This window comes from Protopterus annectens, chromosome 3.part1 (assembly GCF_019279795.1).
Source record: "Protopterus annectens isolate FY-2018-M chromosome 3.part1, PAN1.0, whole genome shotgun sequence".
Classification (NCBI taxonomy): domain Eukaryota; kingdom Metazoa; phylum Chordata; order Ceratodontiformes; family Protopteridae; genus Protopterus; species Protopterus annectens.
This window is the reverse complement of record NC_056732.1, coordinates 1,464,817,489-1,464,842,488: the sequence shown is the minus strand read 5'-3', so window position 1 is coordinate 1,464,842,488 and position 25,000 is coordinate 1,464,817,489.

The following is a 25,000-nucleotide window of genomic DNA, read 5'->3' as shown; positions in this document are numbered from 1 at the left end:
AAGAAATTTGATTTCCCATCTTTTTTGCCAGAGTAACTATTAAGGCCATTAGAATACAATGATATATTTTAAGTTAATGAGTATGAAAACTAAAATTATTCTCCTACCTAGGGTGAAATAAGTAAAAAATTTCTACCTGATAATTTTCTGACAGAGAAACCGTGTACATTTATCTTTTTCTCCACAGCCCAAGTACACATGTGTCTGTGATGCTGGATGGACATCTCCTCCTGGTAGCCCTGCTTGCACAGCTGACATTGATGAATGCAGTCTTCCTCCCAGAATCCTCCAGTGCAATGCTTCAACACACTTGGTTCTTACTACTGTGGTCCATGCCCTGCTGGTGAGTTTTCTCCAAAACAGTAAGCATGGTAAGGCATGTTTTCAGAAGTAATTCCTCTCAGCTGCCTCATAAGAGCCAGAATTGTCAGCGTCTTTTATTTCAGTCTCCATGACCAAGTGGGTCAGAAAAGTTGGGTAAATAAAACCCTACTCAGGATTTCTGATCAAAGTGAACTACCACATTTTATTTCTTTATTTTATTATTTTTATTTATTTGCAGTTGTTTAACTAGGATAGTCCATTAGGCAAAAATAACCCGTTTTCAATAGAGTCCTGCGGAGAAAAGCTCCAACACAAAGGTTATAGAAAGATTACAGCAATTTACAATTTGACTATTTCTGGTTCTAAGACAAAACAAAAATACTGAGGTTACAATAAAATATTTTTTTTGTTAAGTTCTTTTTCAAATACTTATTTAGAAATCATGCAATCATTTGTCATGACAAACAAAAATAATAGTTTTAATCTGCAGAAATAAAAAAATGATTAATTTCTCACTGTAAATAACTATATTTCTGTTAAAGGAGTCAGACATTTGGTGAAGTCAGGTGTCATGAAATTTACTGGGGGCAAACTCATTAAATTGTCCTATTTACCTCATTACAAAGTGGTACCTCTCAGAGTGTTGTATGGAATCTTTGCCACACTGACCTCCTATATGGGATCTTTGTTCTGCCCCCGCATTTATTTAAATAAGCATTCTAGGTTGCACCACTCTGAGAAAAAGAGCAAACTCAGCAAAATAGTAGATTGTAATGATTTTACATTGATTTAATAGGACTGACCCATCACGTTTGAAGTGACTCAGAAATAAACATATATTCTTTGTAAAGCTTCACAGTGTACTGAAATAAAAAAATCTGTAAATAAGTTTATAACACTTAAACAACAACACTTTTTGTGATGGCAAGTCTTTTATTTTATTTTTTTATGATGGCAAGGAAATGGCTACAGTTGCCAGGATATTAATGAATGTCAGACTAACAATGGGGGATGTTCCACATCTCCAGTGGTTCAATGTATCAACACAATGGGACCATTTTAATGTCTATCATGCCCATCAGGTAGGTAGGATATTCTGTGTGTCATCACATTGTTACATTGCCTGTAATACTTCACACCATTAGGTAGAACAGGCTGTATGCCAGCAAATTGTTACAGTGTCTATGGTATGCTGCTCCATCAGGTAAGATAGTCTTTTATCAACATATTGTGACACTAGTCATGAATCACTCTATCTGGTATGATAGGATGTATTTCATCACATTGTTATGCTGTTCATGGTACATTGCTACCAAGAAAAATGGAGTAAATCTGTCTTTATTTTACTTTTAATGCTGGGTTTACTTAAGCAAACCAGGCAACACCACATGTAGTCAATTATGCTACTTTAAAGGTCTGTAAGTATTAAGCACTGTAGCTGAATATCTCTATAGCTCTATATCTATACCTATCTATCTATATCTACATTTTATATATATATATATATATATATATATATATATATATATATATATATATATATAGATATATATATCCAAACAGCAAAACGATGTAGGGGAAAAGATCAACTGGTATGTAAAACACAGCAATGTAGAAAAGTCAAAAACACACCAGTTGTTCACGGTAGAGGTGGTTCCAAAACTTTAATAAAATAGTAAAAATAAAGAACAGGTAAGCGCTTTCGCATGTAGCTTCTGCAGACCTATTATCAAAGTAAAAAACTCTAACCAGCTTTTAAACACCTTGTAACAGTTTCATCCAATCAACTGAAAAAGCATTAAAAGTTGCTAAGCAACATGATTGTATTGAAAATGCCAATTAAATAAACCAATTAAGTCTGCTTGCATTCATTTTCCTAAAAACAACTAAATTTTATAATGACTATAAAAATGCATATGCAATTAAATTAAATACTCATATCACCTATTACCTAATAATTCATAAAAATATTTAATCTATTTCATAAACTCAATAAATAAGAAAATGTTCATATTAAAATTGCATAACTGCTCAACTAGTGCGTGTTGATTTAAACACAATCCATCTACCCTATCTCCTCTTATTCAGCCTCTTTTTTAGAGGTCTTGCTCTCAGTGTGGGTTGTATCGAAACATGTTCATTAAGGCCAGGGGAATTATGTTCCCTGAGTCTAAAAATCCATTTCATCTCAGCATAATATGTCTTGTTAACTATATCCCCCATCCTAACATCTTGATTCAAAATTCCAATATATATATATATATATATATATATATATATATATATATATATATATATGTGTGTGTACACACACACACACACACACACACACAGATATATATATATATATATATATATATATATATATATATATATATATATATATATTTATATGTATAGCTCTGAACCAGAGACCTTTAAAGTGGTGGTTGAATAAGTTTTGGAAATGTTCACCAAGAGGAGTTACCCCAGTGAGTTTTTAATGGATATTTTAAAAGAATCAATATCTAAAAGGGAAAATTGCACTTACAGACCCATATTAAGTATAATTAATAATGCACATGTAGTAGAAGGGGGATAATCACCTGCTCCTGAGTGAATTAAGAATTAATACTAAGAATAACAATCATCAAAGATTGTTTATTTCTACTTATAGTTCAGATAGTTATAATATTCTAGGTTGTACTTACAAAAATTGGAAGTTGATTTCTTTAGACTCTCATTTAAAAGAGAAATTAGGCGTAAGATCTTGTTATGTTTTTAGAAGAAATAAGACACTCAAAAACTATTTGGAGTCCAACAGACAAGAGAGAAGAGGAAAAAAAGGACAAAAACAAGGAACTACAAAATGTGGATGTTGTAGTCAATGTAAACACATTTGCATGGATTGTAAGTTTACTATTAGAGTACCACATATAAAATCAGGCATCATTATTTTTGTTATAAGAAAAATGTGGTTTATCTTGTACAATCTCCAAAAGGTAGAAACGCCAAAGAACAAACTGAAGAAAACAGGAACACTGGCAGGAAGAGTCCCAGGAACTCACGCAGCACCAATAAACTATAAAATGTAGAATTTAATATGAATGCAGAAAATATTAAAAATAATAATAAAATGTAAGCGCTTTCGTTAACACAATGTTAACTTCATCAGACAAAGGGTGAAATGCACCATTGTGTTTAAATACAGAGTAAATCAATCCCATTGGACCCAGAGAACCAGCATGAAAATCAGTCTTACTAAAAAATTAACCCTTCAGCAGACATACTATAATCATTATTATACTTTGTAGTACATCTATTTTCCAACACAAATAGTCATTGCGCATGTGTAAGCAGCCTATAATCCATCCTTGCACATGTGCATATGCATACAGTCTATGTTCTAAGAAATGATAAATGAACGAAAACTTTTAAGGAAGCCCAATGTTAAAACCCTGAAAGCACGACATAAAAGGCAGAAAGAAATGAAACAGATAGAAAAAAAATCAATTATAAAGTGTATACTTCAAGCTATTCCTTTTCTTTCAAGGGCTTTTAATTTTAGCACAGGAGTAATAGTTGTCCTGTCGTTAATACCAGGCCATTTGTCTGCATGGAGGAGTATCTGCCACCTTAGTTCTTTCAACTCCAAATGATGCCCCTAAGGTCTCCTGTCACTGATTAGAACATAGTCAATGACCATGTACTTAAAACTGTGGTTATTGTTGTGATACATGTGTCCGGCTAATGCATTATTCATGTTGTTCCTTCTTATAGCATAATCGTGTTCATAAATTCTTGTGCTAAATTTCCTTTCCATTTTACCTATGTAAAACATTAAACAATGATCACACATAGCCACATAAACCACTGCTTTGGAGGAATAATTGTACCTCTCTTTTACAAGAAATTCCATGTTGTTAATTGTAAACTTGGTGCCAGTTTTAACCTTGTGGCACCAATTACAAGATTCACATTTGTACATACCAGAACGGATAGTTTTTGTTTGAATGAGTCCTTTTCTAAGGAGGACTTTTAGATTCAGACCTCTCCTGTATGTCACTACTGGTGTTTCACCTAAGTGGGTTTTAACATCCACATCTTTTATTAAGATGTCCCAATTTTTACAAAAAATTGTCTTTAACTTATGTGAGTCCGAATTAAAAGTAACAACCTAGGATCTAAGGAAAGAACCTTGATTTTCATTTGACTTTCCCATCTCATTACACAATGGATCATTCTCAGGACTAGTTGGACTAAGACCATTGACCCGAGTATCAACTATTGTTTTGAAGCGGCCCACTGTTCTTTTCCACGTGACTTCCTCAATAAGTTCACTCAGTAACTCAAGTGGGTATGCTCTTCTTTGAAACATAGATTTTAAATTGCTACACTCAAGGGTAAAATCCTCATCCCCAGAGATCATGTGGGCTGCTCGGACCAGTTGCCCCTTTACCACTGATCTCTTCTGGTGTACTGGGTGAGAACTAGTGTAGTGTAGAAAAGAATTAGAATAACTTTCTTTTCTATGGATCTTAGTGGCATACCTTCCTGAGTGTGTTTCCTTATATAAGTGAACATCTAAATAATTCATATTGTTTAAGTTAATAACCCACGTGAAGTGTAAAATGTGATGGTGTTATTAAGATATTCTAAGAATTTGTCCAATTCAGAAGAAGAACCTTTCCAGATTAAACGGATATCATCTTGATACCTATAATACAACTTAACTGATAAATAAGAATGGGATTTGAACACAAAAGTCCTTTCCAAGTGTGCCATGATCATGTTCACAAATCCCCCCCCCCCCCTCACAAGCTGAACCCATGGGCAACCCTGCTGTTTGTAAAAATAACTTATTATCGAAAGAGAAATAATTGTTTTTTAATACCATTTCCAGCAGTTCCAGGATCAAGCTAATCTTGTCCTGGCCTACTTTATGCTCTAGTAGTAACTCTCCAACCCATTCCAGACCAATACTTTGAGGAATGACTGTATATAGATCTTTAACATCTATAGTAACTAACATGTCATTCTTGTTGTAGTCTGTTTTTCTGACCTGCTCCAGGAAGGCCCAGGAATTCTTGCAAATTTGATGTTCATTTTGTAGAATCTTTTTCAGCTCATGGTCAATATATTGGGCACAGGCCATGGTGATGGAATCCCTACCATCCACCAACGGTTTCATGGGGGGGGGGGTCTTCTAGGCCCTTGTAGATCTTAGGGATGCCAAAGAACACTGGGATCCTTGGAGTTATGATGTTCAAGTAGTCGTATAAAGAAAGGTCTATTCTTCTTTCCAAAAAGATGTCTGTTAGTTGATTGTGAATTTTTCTGTAAGCAGAGTTTAACTCATTTAAGGAGACTTAATGTAATTTGTGGTATTTAAAAGGGTCAACATCTTGCTGATGTAGGTAGAGACATTCATAATTGCCACCCCTTCCCCCTTGTCAGGTTTCATGATTCTAACATCCTTTTCTTGTAGTGTAGCCAACCTGTCATGCTCCCTCTGGTTCATGTTAAAAGTTGAGTGTGCTGACCTTTATTTATTCTTATTCAAAGAATTCAAATTATATATGTCTAGCTCACACAATTTCTCATATATTACCAATTTGGGATGCAGAGGGGCATTGTAAGTGGAACTAATCCTGAAGTTACTACCGGTGCTAGGACATAGTTGTAAAGTCATGTCCTGCAATACGCATAAATTTAACTTCTTCAAATATATTTTGAGGTCTATTAAAGTATATACAACACTGAATTTTCTATCTGGTACAAAAGTCATGCCTTTTGAAAGTAAATCTGCCATAACTTCATCCACACACAAATCCAAATAGCTGTATACTGTAAAATCTTTCTGATAGTTAAATGCAATTGTATAAGCACTTGCTTCCTGTTTAGAGCCAACATTAGTATTTGAAAAATCATTGTATACATCATTACAGACTTCATGGACACAAATAGCATCTGTTGTAGACCACACATTCTCAAATTCAGTTCCATCACCCTGAGGGTTACACAACACTAAATTAGCACTTACACATTGTTCAGAATCAACATATGTTACTGGAAAATCATTTAAAACAGAATCGCAAATGAATCCTTACTGAAAGTGCCTTCTGTTGAAAAACTTAAGTTCTCCAGTTCTTTGTTTTGGGCCTGGCCCCCTGAAACGCCAAAGGGTGAAACCCTGCTTGAGGTTGTTGCCTATTAGTGTTGTAACCCTTATTTTTAATCCTCACTTCTTCTGAGCTGTGGGAAATCTAAAATCACTTCATCCGATCTTTCAAACCTGGGTTCAGGATTATTTGTTAAGCAAGGGGGAAGTGGTGGGTTCCTTACCTCCACAAGCAAGCTTCTAGAACTATTATATGAACCAGGGGGTTTTGGGTATGCTGTACAATTAGCGTAGTCATTTACATCCCTATCCAACTTGTTCAATTTGCCAGCTTTTAACTTTGTGATGTGCTGGTCTATACTAGTACAGACCTTATAGTGGTCAGACTTCATATTATTATATTCTTTATCATCATGGATTGCTCTATCTAAGATGTCAAGTTCATTAAACAACAGTTCTAAGTCAATACTGTTATATTTGACTAAAAGCTCCAACATGTCCAAGCCACATTTATCAAATAGTTTGATTAAGTCACAGTATAGTGGTGAATTGAATTCCAACCCTGTGGGGAAACGCCATACTCTCAAACCTTTAGGGACAACTTGTAACCTTATGCATTCCCTCAAATAGGCATTCTCTAGCTGCAGCTTTTTGCAGAGCGACAGTTTTAAATCAAAAGTGTTGAGCTTACCTTCAATAGAAGGAGCATTTTGTTCATTGTTTGCATGATTGAAAGTTAATCCATCTTTTAACCATTCCTGCAGCTGAGGAATTTCATTAGTTAATCCCCATGTTACTTTGCCGTTGCCATTCTCTGAAAGTTCCTGCTTTCAGATTCTCTAGTTCCTGACATGTGCAAATGATTTCCGTTTTCTTGAGTAGGTTCCACCTCCAAAACGGAGTTGTTAGCAAGACATAGAGGCATATTACTGAAATTAGTAGACTTATCGCTGGTATCTCTGCATGAAGCTGAAAGCTCCGAAATGTTTGTTCTATAGTTAAGACCAACATGTTGGTAGAGGTGATCGATCCATTGAGTAAGCTGTAGAATAAGGGCAGTCAATTGCCCAATCTCTGTTTCTGTCCCTTCCATTCCTTCTTGTGCTAGATTCGATAAGGGTGAATCTGGGACCTCTATACTGCCAGAAGCCATAAAAACAAACTACAAAAGGTAGAAACACCAAAGAACAAACTGAAGAATACAGGAACACTGTCAGGAAGAGTCCCAGGAACTCACGCAGCACCAATAAACTATAAAATGTAGAATTTAATATGAATACAGAAAATATTAAAAACAATAATAAAACGTAAGCGCTTTCATTAACACAATGTTAACTTCATCAGACAAAGGGTGAAATGCACCATTGTGTTTAAATACAGAGTAAATCAATCCCATTGGACCCAGAGAACCAGCATGAAAATCAGCCTTACTAAAAAATTACCCTTCAGTAGACATACTATAATCATTATTATACTTTGTAGTACATCTATTTTTCAACACAAATAGTCAGTGCACATGTGTAAGCAGCCTATAATCCATCCTTGCACATGTGCATATGCATACAGCCTATGTTCTAAAAAATGATAAATGAACAAAAACTTTTAAGGAAGCCCAATGTTAAAACCCTGAAAGCATGATATAAAAGGCAGAAAGAAATGAAACAGATAGAAAAAATCAATTATGAAGTGTATACTTCAAGCTATACTTCAAGTTATATAAGGAAACACACTCAGGAAGGTATACCACTAAGATCCATAGAAAAGAAACTTATTCTAATTCTTTTCTACACTACACTAGTTCTCACCCAGTACACCAGAAGAGGTCAGTGTAAAGGGGCAACTGGTTCAAGCAGACCGCATGATCTCTGGGGATGAGGATTTTACCCTTGAGTGTAGCAATTTAAAATCTATGTTTCAAAGAAGAGCATACCCACTTTAGTTACTGAGTGAACTTATTGAGGAAGTCACGTGGAAAAGAACAGTGGGCCACTTCAAAACAATAGTTGATACTCGGGTCAATGGTCTTAGTCCAACTAGTCCTGAGAATGATCCATTGTGTAATGAGACAGGAAAGTCAAATGAAAATCAAGGTTTTTTTCCTTAGATCCTTGGTTGTTACTTTTAATTTGGACTCACATAAGTTAAAGACAATTTTTTGTAAAAATTGGGACATCTTAATAAAAGATGTGGAAGTTAGAACCCACTTAGGTGAAACACCAGTAGTGACATACAGGAGAGGTCTGAATTTAAAAGACCTCCTTAGAAAGGGACACACTCAAACGAAAACTATCCGTTCTGGTATGTACAAATGTGAATCTTGTAATTGGTGCCACAAGGTTAAAACTGGCACCAAGTTTACAATTAACAACTTGGAATTTCTTGTAAAAGAGAGGTACAATTGTTCCTCCAAAGCAGTGGTTTATGTGGCTATGTGTGATCATTGTTCAGCATTTTACATAGGTAAAATGGAAAGGAAATTTCGCACAAGAATTTATGAACACGATTATGCTATAAGAAGGAACAACATGAATAATGCATTAGCCAGACACATGTATCACAACAATAACCACAGTTTTCAGTTCATGGCCGTTGACCATGTTCTAATCAGTGACAGGAGATTTTGGGGGGGCTTCAGTTGGAGTTGAAGGAACTAAGGTGGCAGATACTCCTCCATGCAGACAAGTGGCCTGGTATTAACGACAGGATAACTATTACTCCTGTGTTAAAATTAAAAGCCCTTGAAAGAAAAAGAATAGCTTGAAGTATACACTTTATAATTGATTTTTTCTATCTGTTTCATTTCTTTCTGGCTTTTATGTCATGCTTTCAGGTTTTTAACATTGGACTTCCTTAAAAGTTTTAGTTCAATTATACTTTTTTTAGAACATAGACTGTATGCATATGCACATGTGTAAGGATGGATTATAGGCTGCTTACACATGTGCAATGGTTATTTGTGTTGAAAAATAGATGTACTACAAAGTATAATAATGAATGTTAAGTTGTCTCTCTCACCTTCATTCTTGCTGGTTGGGTTCAGAGCTGATCTTCGGCTCCGACTCTGCCATTTTCTAAAGCTCGAGAGCTACTCACTGGCTTGAGGCCTCCCTATATCCCACAATGCCTGGTGCTAAATCCCCATATCTCATTTGCTGATTCAGCTATGAGGCTGCGCTTCACTGGCTCAAGTTGCATTCTTCTTTTTGTAATATAAGCAGTTACATTTTCAGTGTATATTTCAAGCCTTTATTTTGTTTAAGTAGAGTAGTACTGTTAGATTAGTCTTAGTATCCCTGTGTTTCTGCCCTTTAGGAAACTCGTTTTACTTAGAGAGTTTTTCCCCCACCCTCTATCTCTCTAAGTAGGCCGTTTAAATTAGAGGCTATCCTCTTCCCTTTTTAATCCTTTTTCCAGTAGGAAGTAGTGTTTAGCCTTTATAGCTTAATACAAAATTCTCTTAGTTTTGTTAATTTTTTGTGTGAAGGTGTGGGACTAGTGTGTGTGTGTGTGACTGTGTGTGTTTCTTTGCACTAGTCTAACATTCCTCTATTGGTATCCCTTTTTCTTTACTATGTCGAAGGATACCAAGGTATCAGGGTTCAAGAAGTGTAACTAGTGCTGTCAGAAAATGTCTCTGACTGACGGTCACACTTCTTGTGTTTATTGTTTGGGTGCCCTACACCTGCAGGACTCTTGCTCGGTATGTCATGCCTTTAGTCTGAGAGTCCTGCAGGAGTGTAGGAACAAGTTGATTCTCAGGGGGTTACTAAAACCCGAGGGGTCTACGGCGAAGTCTCAGCCAGCAAAAAACCCTAAGCCCACCAAGCCATTGGATCCCAGTACGGAGCCGTCGCCAGGTAGAGCATCTGCTTCCATTTCGATTCCGGCCGGAAATGAAATATCAAAATCTCACTCGGCTCTGACCTTGGTGTTGGAGCCGTCAGGGAGCCGTAGGTGATATAGGTCGCCATCCCTAGAGTCGATTCGCTTGGCTCCGGGGTCGCCTTTGCTACAGTCTGAATGAAGCCATCGGTCCCACTCTTCTCGGTCCTCGAGGTTATCTGATCATGACTTGGAGAGAGTTAGTAGACTCCTCAAATCGCAGGCCCTGGCTAAAATGTTAGCTAGCCATCGTCATCAGGCTGGGGCTGTTCCTGTTTCTGAAGTAGTTCCTCCTCCGACTCCTCCTGTCAGTTCAGAGCCGGAGCATGTTGGGGCTTGGATCTTGGAAATGTCGGCGCCGATGCTTCTCCTTTCGGCCCCGTCGTCTGCTCCGATTTCTTCAATGGTTACTTCCTTGGAGGGATCTGGGTGCCGGGACTTCCTCGTCGACTCCGAGGGGGCGAGTGGCATCGGACCCTTGTCTGACCCCATTCTCCCTCTCAGAGCCTCGGCGCAGGTAAGCTCGGCTCCTACATTGGCTTCAGAGCCATCCCTTTTGTTGCTGGAGAGGATTCCTGTCTCTTCGGAGCGGGGGCCCTCTTCTCTGCTGGACAGGGGTGCCTTCGAGGTCATGAGGAGCATGCTGACTTCTGAGTCTGCACCTCGATCAGCCCCTTCAGCTCTCCCCCCAGGGTGCCTGCTTCGGTCTCTGCCCCTCCTCCAGACCCCAAGCGAGGAGATCAAATGCTCCAGGTCACCCCACTGGGTGTATCGTCCTCTTCTGAGGCCTCCCCTGAGATTTCAGAGGAGCCCCCTTGAAAGAGGAAATGTAAGAGGAAACATGTTGACTCCCCCGAGTCTGTCATGTCAGATATTGACTTGGAGGATTCGGAAGGGTCCCCAAGATCCCCCTCTGAGGATGTCTCTTTCTCAGACATCCTTGAGATCCTTAAGCAGAGGGGGAACTGGACTGCTCTTAACCCTTCTGAAGACGAGTCGGTATACTTGGATGCATTTGGTTCTCGACCCTCCACCTCCTGGGTGTCTCTGCCTTTCGATCCATTGATGGAAGTAGTGGCTCAGAAGGTCTGGTCAACTCCGGACACTCTGGAACTAACCCCCCCCCCAGGCCCACTAAGTTTATTATGGCCCTCTCAAGATAAACAGTTTTTGACAAAGGGTGTCCTCGTTGATGCCATGGTGGTAGCAGCTGCCACGAAAAAGGAGTTGGCTGACAGTTCTGTACCTGTCCATCCCCCTAATAAAGAGTCTAGGACAATGGACAGATACAAGAAGTGGATGTTTTCCTCAGTGACCTTCTCCATGCAGTCACTGAATTACTTGTGCCACTTCACCCGTCTTCAGTGGGATCTCCTCAAGGAGCTAGGAGATACCCTGCAAGATCCATCAGCTGCGGGTGCTCAAGACAAGATTAACTCCCAGCTGGTGACTCTTAATTCAATCGTCAACTCCTCCATGCGGCTCATTTCGTATGCGGCTGATGGGGTGAGTAGGGCCGCAGGCACAGGCGTGGCTTTGAGAAGACATGCCTGGATGTGGTTATGTAACTTTGCTGATCCCTTCAAGGCATCTTTCACCAACACCCCTTTTGATGGTTCTGCTCTGTTTGGACCTTAGGTGAAAGATACCCTTACCAGGTGTGAGCAGGAAGGCAAGACTCTCTCTGCTGTGGGAGTCCATTTTTCCACTCCTTCTAGAACATACCCTAAAGGTCAGAAGATTGGAAAGATGTGGTTCCAAAAACCCCAGGGAGCCTTGCCTGACACACGTGGTGAGTTTCCCTCCAGAGGCAGAGGAGGGAACAACAATAGATGCCACCCGCGGGGCAGAGGGGGTCCGCAGAATCAGGGCAGCAGAGAATCCTTCTCTGAAAAGCCCTTCCAGCACCCTTGAGGGGCTGCCTGGCTGTCTGCCTTCTGAGGCAGTCAGGGGAAGGTTGTCTCTGTACCCAGATGCCTGGCGTCTCATCACTTGAGACAGATGGGTATGGTCTATCATATCTGGAGGTTACAATATCCCTTTTGTCCACACCCCCTTACAATCCATTGCTGTGAGCCAGGGATTATACCATCCAAACATGCTCCAACCTAGGTATCTCAATAAATTTTGAAAAGTCTGCATTGTCGCCTTGTCAGTCTTTAACCTTTATAGGCGCAAGATTAAATACAAAAGATCTGTCTGCAAGACTTCCAATAGACAGAGTGGCAGACATTCGCCTACACGTACAGGTATTATTAGGATGCAGAAAGATTCAGGCCAGATTTGTCCTAAAAACCTTGGGCCTCATGGCAGCAGCGATCATATTAGTTCTCCTGGCTTGCTTTCACATGAGGATTCTCCAGTGGATGCTTTTCACCCAATGGTCATTTCAACAACTCCCTTTGTCTCACAAGATATTAATCACAAAATCGTGCAAAGACCACTTGGCTTAGTGGATGGTCTCCTCATCAGTACCCCAGGGCAGACCATTTGTCCTTCCTCCTCCAGTTGCCACGGTGACCACGGATGCCTCCCTGATCGGGTGGGGGGACATTTTCAGGGCAGGACTGTCCAGGGCACCTGGCAACCCCACGAGTTCCACGTGCACATAAATGTCTTGGAGATGAGGGCGGTGCTTTTAGCGTTGCAAGCTCTTCAGAACTCTCTACCCATTGGGACCATTGCAATTCAGGCATACAATATGTCTGTAGTATGGTACATCAACAAGCAGGGCGGAACCAAGTCATATCCCTTATGTCGACAAGCACTCAGACTATGGCAGTGGGCGATCTCCTCTCAACAGTTTCTGACAGCAACGCACATCCCTGGGACGTCCAACGTCATAGCGGACAGGCTAAGCAGAGCTATTCTCATGCCTCACAAGTGGTCTCTCAATCGGACAGTAGCGGACAAAATCTTCCACAAATGGGGTCAGCCTTGCTGCGACATTTTCGCAACCCCTCTCAACAGCAAGTGCAACAATTTCTTCACTCTCTTCCCAGACACTCCCCCAGAGACGCTCTAGTTCACGATTGGCCCCAGGGACTTCTGTATGCATTCCCACCCTTTCCCCTAATTCCCAAACTAATTCAGAAAGCTACCGTGCTGGGTTGCAGGATGATCCTCATTGCCCCCTACTGGCCTCAACAAATCTGGTTCCCATTCCTGCATCATCACCTTCTAGAGCAGCCTTAGAATCTGGACCCAGTTCCGGACCTCCTGATCCATCAGTCGGGCAGGCTGCATCAATCTCTTCAGTCTCTCAACCTCACTGCTTGGTTGCTCCATTTCCAACCTTAGCCAGGCTTCCCAGTATTTCCAATTCAGTGTGTGAGATTATCCTTTCTTCGCACAAACCTACAACCAGGAAGACTTATGCTAGTAAGTGGAAACGTTTCTCTTTCTGGGCAGAGGCTAGAAATATAGATCCTTTTATGGCCCCTGTCCATAACGTTCTAGACTTTTTAGCAGAACTTTTTCAAGCGGGCTCCTCTTCTGCCACCATTAGGGTTCAACTAGCGGCAATCTCTAATTTCCATACGGGCCTGTCAGAAACCACCATCATGTCCCATAAGCTTTGCAAAGCCTTTCTTAAAGGAACAATCTTGCTCAGGCCTCCAGTGAGCGATCCCCTGCCTCCGTGGGACTTGAATTTGATCCTAGCTTCCTTGATACTGCCTCCTTTTGAACCGGCAGCTTCCTGTTCCTTGAAATTGCTGTCTTGGAAAACCCTCTTTTTGGTGGCCATTACTTCAGCAAGGAGAGTTTCTGAACTTCAAGCCCTATGTGTTCGTCCTCCTTACCTAATTTTCCATAAGGATAGGGTTTCACTCAGGACTAATCCTTCATTCCTTCCTAAGATCCCCTCCGAAAATAATTTGACTCAATCCATTGATCTGCCAGTTTTTTTCCCAAATTATTCCAACAAGGCTGAATACAAATTACACCAGTTGGACATTCATAGGCAATTACGTTTCTATTTGCATAGGACTGAGCAAATAAGGAAATCAGACTAACTCTTCCTGTCCTATGTGGAGGGTAAGCAGGGTCGACCAGTGTCTAAAGTAACCTTATCCAGGTGGTTGTCCTCTATTATTACCCTTGTTTATCAGTTGAGAAATAAAGAACTCCCTGCTAAACCTAAAGGCCACTCTACTAGGGCTTTAGCTATGTTGGTAGCCTTTCAGGCAAGACTACCAATGGAAGCCATTTGTGCAGCAGCCACATGGGCCACCCCTCATACCTTCATTTCACATTATAAATTGGATGTGGCCTCTAGGAGTAGAGCTGATTTTGATTCCACTGTGATCAAGAGTCTGTTCCGATGAGCCACCCAGGACTGAGGTGCTAGGAACGCTGTCCCAACCAGCAAGAATGAAGGCGAGAGAGACAACTTAACATTAAGAAGTTATGTACCTACCATAACGTTCCATGTTAGTTGTCTTCTTCTCGCCTTCTTTCTTGCATTCCACCCTCCATCCCCCTAGCCTAGATGGACCGAGAAGAGTTTTCCTACGAGTCTTGTCACTGGCTGAGCCTTAACCGATTTATGTCCTCTACCTTTTCTTTAGCCCTATAGCTGAAGTCTTGCTATTGGGATGGTCGTCCTCGTGTATTGTGATGGTGTTAGGTCTTCCAAATGAGATCTGGGGATTTAGCTCCAGGCATTGTGGGATATAGGGAGGCCTCGAGCCAGTGAGTAGCTCTCGAGCTTTAGAAAATGGCCGAGTAGGAGCTGAAGATCGGCTCCGAACCCAACTAGCAAGAAAGAAGGCAAGAAGAAGACAACTAACATGGAACGTTATGGTACGTACATAACTTATTATAGTATATCTACTGAAGGGTTAATTTTTTAGTAAGACTGATTTTCATGCTGGTTCTCTGGGTGAAATGGGATTGATTTACTATGTATTTGCACACAATGGTGCATTTCACCCTTTGTTTGATGAAGTTAACATTATTGTTTTTACTATTTTCTGTATTCATATTAAATTCTACATTTTATGCTTTATTGGTGCTGCGTGAGTTCCTGGTACTCTTGCTGCCAGTGTTCCTGTTTTCTTTATCTTGTACAATGGCAGGATTGTTCCATTTTTTATATAAGAAAAACCTTTAGATGTTTTAACGACAGAATATATGAACACATTCAGGATATAAAAAAGTACAAATGCATTGTATAGACATTTTGCTGCTTTTTCAACTCGTGTTTACATTTTTAATTATAGAACAAGTAAAATTTGAACCCCAGGGCTGGATTATTTCTGAACATCTTGATGCCTGTGAACTTAAATGGCAGTTGAGGTTAGATGCTTCCAACTATCCAGGGTTAAATGATGCTTGTAGCTTCAACCCTATTTTAAAACTAAAGTTTTAGAATGTTTATTAAGTATGCTGTTTGTTAGCAGATACAAATGTGATTTTATGAGTGTCATTATTTAAACCTGTTGTAAATGATATTTAATCACTTCTGAAGAAGTTCTGATATGGTATGTTCAAAGCGTTCAACTTTTTTGATTAATAAATAGTAGATTGCAGCACTGTTACAGGTGTTTGTTAGTCGAAAGTTTCATCTGTGTGGTTCCTAGTTTGTTTGCTTGGTTATATTATATCTCCTTTTCAGAAACTAAATCATCTATCATTTAATAAATATGAGGTAGCATCTAATATGCTTACCTACACAGAAACATTTTCTTCACTATATTTTGTATAAAATGTTTCATTAGCTGTTCATCCTAAAGGCATGCCTTGTGTATTACAATGTATACAAAGTATTAAACTTTATGTGTATATATTTTAATTATTACAGACTTTTTAGCTATTTTGATTCACTTTTGGAATTGTCAGCACATCTACCTGGTCTCATTGTCTACCATACCTCAGATATTGAGTGAATCACAGTTCCGGGTCTTGCTTTCTGTCACTGTAGATGGAGCTACACATTCTTGAATCTTAAAGGTGTTCTGAACTCTCCCATGTCAAATAATTTCTTCTCTAAGACTCTCGGGACTCACCTTTTTACATTTCTTTGGACATTCCTTGAGTTTGCTTTCTTGATGCTTCCACATCTTTCGGGGACTTATCTAACATTTGCTAACCTGCAAGGATGATAAGATCATAGGAAGTTACTAGGCTAATGGCCTAGGGCCCTTACAAGCCTAGTCAAGAAGTATGCTCATTTTGAGTAGATGTCTCTTGCTTCTTTAGAACAGCCTTTCTTTCTGTAATTGTACTAAATGACAACAGAAGATCACTTTCCTCAGCACAGCTACCTATGTTTGCATTTCTTCAGAACTTTGCTTTGCTGAATCATCATCACTTTATCTTCTTCCTTTAAAGATTTTTTGTCTTTGCAGTTAGTTTCTTCATCCCTGGTGAGAGCTGTGACACTGCCAGTACAGCTATCTGGAATTTTGTAAATAATTCTATGTAATTTGTGAATATTGATATGATTTATACAGAACTGTATTTTGTGTACTGAGCTTCAAGAATGTAACCACAGCATACCCTGCTGGAACATAGAAGATTAACATGCAAAACTTAAGAATAGTTGAGGTAAAGTTACTTTATAGCTGGGCCATAAACAAAATATGTTATCTCTCAGTTTCAATTCAGTAGCAGACACAATGTCTAGAGCTAGAAGTTTTTTGTATTGTCTTGGAGAGAAGTAATTACTAGGTTTCAAATGTAAAAGCATGTTATTGTTTTATAACTTCCAAGATCGGCAAAGATCTGAGAGATATGTATTTCTCACACAGAGATGTTACATTCGGTTAAGTTTCTGTTTAGCCTGGAAACTGAAGTCGGGTGACAGAGTGATGTCATCCAAGCTGGCCCAGCAGTAATGTTTGATATTAATATGGGAACTGTCTCAGTGAGACACTGTGCATTTTGTATTTTGTTTTGGACCTAACAAGAACATCCACTCATCATCACAATCTGCACTTGCCTGGCTATAAATAAGATTTAGAGCATAGTATCTCATTTATATATAGATAGGAATAAAGTTTAGATGTTTTCTGTATTTATTTGAGACTGTTCTGCAATGTTGTTTTACAATATTTCCTGTGATTTTGAACTTTAAAGTTATTGTGTTGATTGACTGGGTATTGTCTTGTTCTTTTATTATTTATTATTTATTATTAAGTATATTTAAACCTATCTTTATGGCTGATATTTGTGAGACATATTTAAGACCTTAGATTACTTGCATATGTATTTGGTGGGGTCTATGTTACATATGTAATGATCGACCCCTAAACACTGAAATGAGAAAACTGCGAACGTCCAAAACCGCAATTTTTTTCCTAGGGAAAAAATTCAGTTGGCCGTTCCCAAAGTTTACCCTTTACCCCAACGTAGAGCAATCTTGGAGTTGGTATATTTAGTCAGGGGGGTTTGGAGGGTACAGCCCCCCACATCAGGGGGTGTTGGGGGCGAAGCCTCCCGCTTAAATTACATTTGAAGTGTTTGTCTTTTTTCTATGTCCATTCGTGTTTTTTTCATTTCAGTGTTTAGGGGTCAATCATTACATATTTGAAGAGGTGTCTCTTCGATTATGTAATATAGACCTGTATTTGGTGACACTGTACAGGCCACTCACAAAACAAATAGCCTTGCAATTCATGGTCAAAACAACCATTTGGATTAATAGTAACATTACACAGTCTCATTGGGTACCCTTTGTTATGGACCTTATAGTAGCTGATAAGGGTGGCTGGTGGCAGCTGGAAGTATTTTATAGTTTGGGCAAAAGGGGGCATAGCTAGCAAACCTGTTCCAGCCTTTCCCAGATGTGTGTGTGTGTGTGTGTGTGTGTGTGTGTGTGTGTGTGTGTGTGTGTGTGTGTGTGTGTGTGTATGTGTGTGTGTGTATGTGTGTGTTTATATATCAATCAAATCTCAAAGTGTGTGTGTTTGTGTCAGCTACTTGAGCAGGGACACGAACCACTGGATGGACAGAGAGAGTGCTGGAGGTCTTAGTTTGGCCACTCAGCTGAGATCTCAGCCCTAGAGCTGTGCCAGTGGGGAGTGTTATTGGGGATCTGGAGAGAGAGAGGGAGAAAGCAGCCCCAGATTAACAGTGATCTCTGTGTGCTCTTAAGGGAAATTACACTTTACTGTGTGTGTACCTGTCATCCTCCCAATGGGTATGTCCCCTAGTTATTGCCAGTGATGAGGATTGAGGCTCCTTGATTATTTGGCCAGTGCAGGGGCATCACAACAGCTGACAGACAGGGGTCATAATTCAAGCACTCATCAGGAGTGGCTTAATTTTATTTTGTTTTCTCCCCAGCCCTAGCTTGTATGCATTGGTTGAACTGCCTCGGATGGATGTCTAATGAGGTGAAAGCGGATTATGTTCATCCATTCAGCAAGGGGCATTTTTCCTCAAAAACCTTTGCTCCTCCCCTGCAGCATGCATAGTGGTCTATCTCGTCCTCAGAAGAAAGAAAAATCCAGCTTGTGTGCCTCTCTGTGCAAATAAACCTCATGCTCCCTCTAGGAAAAGTGAGTGGTCCATGTCCCTTAATTCCTCTGCCTCCCTGTCTGGCTGCTCTAGAACTGGGATCGCTAATTGAACCCCAGTCACTTGGGTTACAGTAAAGGCTCCATCTGTCTGTGCCACAGAACCAGGCATCTCCCCATTAAAGATGAAATCCATTCTAATCATCACCCAGGCAAACCCTTGCTGTGAGTAAATGGGTGTCCAAACCTAGTGGTGCTAAGGACCAACAAGACAAACTTCAAGAAGGATGAGCCAAGTGGAAAGTGGTATTCTAATAGAAGCAAGCAGATAAAACAAGGCAAGTATAGTGACCAGTACAGCACAAATACACTAAGTATATAAAACAACAGATATTCCTCTAAGTCTGTGCAAAAGGATCATCCAAGCATTGGTTTCATTGATCAGACTTTTATTTAGATGAATGCTTTCATTGTTTCATCCAAGTCATCAGATCTATTGAATCTTAATATAAATCATCTCTCTCACTCTGTTTTTGTGTGTGTGTGTGTGTGTGTGTGTGTGTGTGTGTGTGTGTGTGTGTGTGTGTGTGTGTGTGTGTGTGTGTGTGTGTGTGTGTGTGTGTGTGTGTGCATATTTATATATCTATATCTATATCTATATCTAGCACTATATATATATATATATATATATATATATATATATATATATATATATATATTCACTTTATAATCTCGAAATACTGAAACACCAAATTTTAGTATCTCGAGACTATAAAGCTGAAAGCCCAAAAAACTGACACCCATAACTGCGAAATTAAAAATCGCGATCATTCACATACACACACAAACACACATACACCTACCTAATGACACTACAACAAACAAAACAACACACACAAACACAACATAACAAACAAACACACCTACCCTACCTATAAGTAGGGGGCAAGCCCCCCTGCACACCCCCACTCCAGCTACTTGTATATACTAACTCCGAGGTTGCACTAAGCACACAAACACATAAATTCACTACTACACACACTCACACACTAAAATCCCTACCCAATACTATTACAAGAACGCCACTTACCTGAATTCCCAGCTAAATCCACAAACCTCACCACACGTCATGAATGCAACAACACAACGGCAGATTCAACATTTCTGCATTCGATATTATGCAGTTTCGTGTAACCGCACTTTTGACTTTAATTCAATATTTATATTCAATATTTAATTCAATATTTTAGTATTTTGAGATTATAACGTCAAACCATATATGTGTGTATATATATATATATATATATAATATATATATATATATAAATATATATATACAGATATATATATATATATATATATATATATATATATATATAGAGAGAGAGAGATATATATATATATAGATAGATAGATATAGATATATATATATATATAGATATAGATATATACATATGAATATAGATATATAGATATAGAGAGACATAATTAGTTGGCATGATGGTTAAAGCCTATGCCTGCCATGCACAAGCTACATGGTTCGATCCTGACTCTGACTCTGTAATGTTCCTCCCACCTCCAAAAAGCAAGATGACTGATTCCATTTCAGACTCACCCAAGAATTGAGTTATGGACATAAGCAAAAACTCTACATGGTGCCCTGTTGTGTAGACCAGCTGCTTTGGGCATATACTGTGTTGCACAGTATCCTCAAGATAGGAGAACATGGGTCACAGACTGTACACCATGGCAGGGCTAGCCACCCATTGGTGGAAAATATGGCTATAGATCATTTGGTCTTGTGACTAATGCTGCCAAATGGACATGGGTAGATGCCTGTGATAAATGGATTTAGGACCTTGACTAATCTGACCTACACCAGAGACCCATGCTAATGGTGAGAAGGGTGTATGTGCTACTATTGGCCACTGTATGCTTCCAATAAAGCCCAGCAGCCCTGAGTTAATAAGTTACTGGCTGGTTAGTGTCCAGTTGCCCAGCTTGGGTTACCTGAGATGGCTCTGTTGAGTAAAAGCTGGACATAAAGCCAATCAACCTGCTAAACACAAACTAGGAATTGCTGCAGTCAGTGTATGTTCACTGGCAGGAAGGAGCTTGAACATGCATGACATAATGGTAAGGAGGAGGCTGAGCATCCCATGTATCCAGGAGACAAGGTGGAAGGGCAAGTGCAGCGCACCATTTCTTGTCTGTCCTCCTCCAGAATTTACTACTCAGGAGGAGGACAGACAAGAAATGGTGCGGGAATTGTGGTGAGCTAGAGGGTTCAAAGAGCAATGAAGAATGTCATCAGAATTAGTGACAGACTCATGGCAATCAGACTCCAGCCTAATGATAAGGCAGTATTCATAATCTCAGTCTATGCCTCACAGTAGGGCTGTGATAGTGTGGAAAAGTGTGCATTTAGACAGCAGTTGCAGGATCTATGAGATGAAGCAGTATAACATAAATAAGTATTGATAATGGGTGACCTGAATGCACATATCAGAACAGACAGAGCAGGACATGAGGACTACCTGGGTTCACATCGGTGGGGCAGCAGGATTAAAGAAAGAGAGGCCATTCTAGACTTCTTTTTGGCAAATGGCTTGATAGCAGCCAACGCATGGTTCAGAAAGAGAAAAAAATCACTAGATTACATACAGGAGTGCCCAACATTCAAATTAAGTAGACTTCTTCCTAGTAAGAAAAGGCCACTGGGGTAGAATCTAAGATTACAAAGTCATCCCCAGTGAAACAGTTAGCCCACAGCATAAACTACTGGTTGCCACAAGTGGTCACAAAGGGCCCTAAGGCCAACGGAGACCAGGCTTGAAACTTGGAATTTGAATGGAGAAACAGCACATCAGTTTAAGAGATTACTCAGTGCTCTAACACCTCAAGAGGAAGACGAAATAGGTGTAGCTGAAGAAGAATGGCAGTCCTTCAAAACAGCATGTGTGAGTATACAGAATAGATATGCTGCTGAGTTATGTTTGGAAATATGGTACATAAGGAAAGCTGGTGGTAGAATGCAGAAGTCCAGGAAGTCATCAAAAGAAAGGAGGAGCGCAGGAAAAAGTGGGAGATAGAAAATCTGGAACAGGATAAGAAGGGAAACTGGGTGATTAACAAAATGCTAAGATAGGAGTTACAATACCAAAGAACAAGGCATCACAGACACTCTACCAACTTCTGGGAAGTGACTCAGTAGATGGGACAAAGAAAATATATTGGGTTGCAAGGCAAAGATAAAAAGATAAAGAAGATGGTCAGACACACTTCATAAGGGATGCCAGCAACAACCTGCTCACCAGTCCACAAAACATTAAGGGAAGATGGAAGGAATACTTCAAGCAGCTTCTGAATGAGGAAAACCCCACATAAGATGCACTGTCCCAGATGCAACCTATGATTATATAAGAGGAGAAGCCCACAATTGAAGGAGTCATAGCAGCACTAAGGAAAATGCAGTCAGGGAAAACAGCAGGCTCAGATGAGATCTTAGCAGATATGATAATCATGTTAGTTAAGATCAGGGAGAAAATGTTCCTAAGGGTACTCATAACAATGAAGGGACAAAGGTTTATCCCAGATGACTTGAGAATAAGCATAGCAGTGCCTGTGTTCAAGAAGAAAGGGGACATCCACAAGTGTGGGCAGTATAGATCTATCAAACTCCTGTCACACTTTATGAAAGTTCTGGAGAAGGTGACTGATGAACGAATATGCAGAGTAGTAGAAACTAAAACGGGAGATGAGTAGTTCAGATTTTGATCAGGATGCAGCACAACTGTCCAATATTTGCAGTGAGATAAATAGTTGAGAAGAAGATAGAGATGAGGAAACAGTCCAACTAGACATTCCTAGACTTGGAGAAAGTATATTACAAGGTCCCAAGAAAGCTGATTTGGGTAGTCCTGTGGTGTTTAAAAGTCCCAGAAACATTGATAGTATTAGTGTAAGCTATGTACAAGGACCCAATGACTCAAGTACAAATGGTGTTCAGTCTCATAAAGGAGTTGCCAGTAGAGGTGGGTGTGCATCAAGGTTCAGCTCTGAGCCCACTGCTGTTCATACTGGTGCTGGACTACATTGGTAAGCAGGTTGGAGGGGACAGATCAACAAAGTTGCTGTATGCAGACAATGTGGCATTATAGGCAGACTCTGAGCAAGAACTTCAGCAAAGGGTAGGGGGATGGAATGCAGAACTGAAGGCACATGGGATAAAACTGAGTATAGAAAAGACAGTTGTAATGGCAGCAAATAGGGGAAAACAGGAGAAGTTGAAAACTGAGATAGAAGGGAAACAGGCAACAGGTTAACAGCTTCAAGTATCTGGGAGGGATAGTTCAGGAATAGGGAAGTCTGAATGCGGAGATCAAAGCTACAGAGGGGTTGCAGTCAACTGGCACACAATGTCAGGGGTAGTGTATGACAAAAAAATGGCAAAGAAACTGTGAACTAAGGTGTACAAAACAGTGGTGTGCAGTACAGAAATCTGGGCACAAAAGGCAGAGCAGATAAGCAAGCTAGAGATGATGGAGTAGAAGTACCTGAGATGGGTGACAGGATGCACATTATGGGAGATATATAGAAATCAGGACATAACAGCAGAAGTCAAAGTAGCTCCAATTACAGAAAAGGTCAAAGAGAGCAGATTATGGTGAGTTAGGCAGATGTGCAGAAAGCAGATGACAATCTGGTGAAGAGGATTTGGGACAGACAGGAAGGAGGCAAGATGAGATGAGAGCATTCAGCAAAGGGGTGGATGGATTGTGTGACAGAAGACTGGTGACAATCAAGCATGAGTGTCAAAGAAGGTAGAAAAGTGGCACTGAACAGAGAGGGATGACAACAGTTGACATGACACCCTGACCTCATGTAGAAAATGGGAAAAACGAGGTTGATGATGATTATGACAATGATGATAATATATAGGTATATAGATATAGATAAATATCTACATATATCATTATAGATAGATATAAATAGTGATAGATATATATTTATAACATATATATATATATATATATATATATATATATATATATATATATATATATATATATATATATATATATATATATATATATATATCATACAGAACACACATACACATTCATGGAGATTGTATTTAAAATGGCTATACTAAAGAATTACAACTTGCTTTTCACAGATGTATATTAGTTATGCAAAGATTCATTGGCAAATAACTAAGTACAAGCCTAGCTGCCCTTGTCGGCCATTTTAAACCTATACAATTTTCCTCCAAAGTTGAGACTCAGACCCTGTACCTTGTGTCTCTCTTAAAACTCTTAAAACCCTACAACTCTCTTTTATGCGGTTTTGCGCACTGAGCAGCGTCGGGCAGTGTGGCCTAAACAGGTTTAAACTATTCCAGGCTCCACAAAGTCTGCTCTTCACTTTTTTTCCTTGGAACTGTTCAAACTCTGAAAGTAATCACTCTATTCTCTTTCTAAAGTCCTTGCTCAGTTCTTATAAGGAAACACTAACTAACTATAGCACTACACCCTCCTTGACTTCTCATAAGTATTAGACTCCTGATTGGTCCTTCCTGATCAAGTGAAAAATCAGTTCCCTTCCCTATTCTGATCAGTAAAAACCAGTTCCCTATACTAATCTGGTATGTCCAAGGGTCAGTTTCAAGGCTACTCTCCAGTCCAGCTGGTGAATCTGGGAATTTTGAGGCAATGTTACAATTGCCTTATGTACACAGACAACCCTCTCCTCCTTCCAACAAACTCTAATACATGTGAGAGATGCAGTTACACAGCCAAACTGATGCCCGAGTGGGGTATTGTATTGAAGGCTTTTGCGAGGTCCAGGTAGGCTGTGTGGACTACCTTGCCCTCATCTATGGCTTTAGTAACTGTTTCAAAGAAATCAACTAGGTTTAAGAGGCAAGACCTGCCCTTAACAAAGCCGAATTGGGTAGGGTCCAGTGTCTGGAGGCTCCCAATGTCTTTGTTTATGAGTTCCATGATAATACGCTCTATAGCTTTACAGACCAGACTACTCAGGCTTGTGGGGCGATAGTTTCCGGGGTCTGTTGTGGCACCACCTTTGAGGAGTGGGACCACTGAAGCTGTACTCCATTCTTTGGGTACATATCCTGTAGTAAGGCTAAGTTTGAACAGTGACTTAATGTGAGGGTTCAGTTCTTCTTGGAGCTCATGTAAGACACAGCCTGGGACACCGTCCGTCA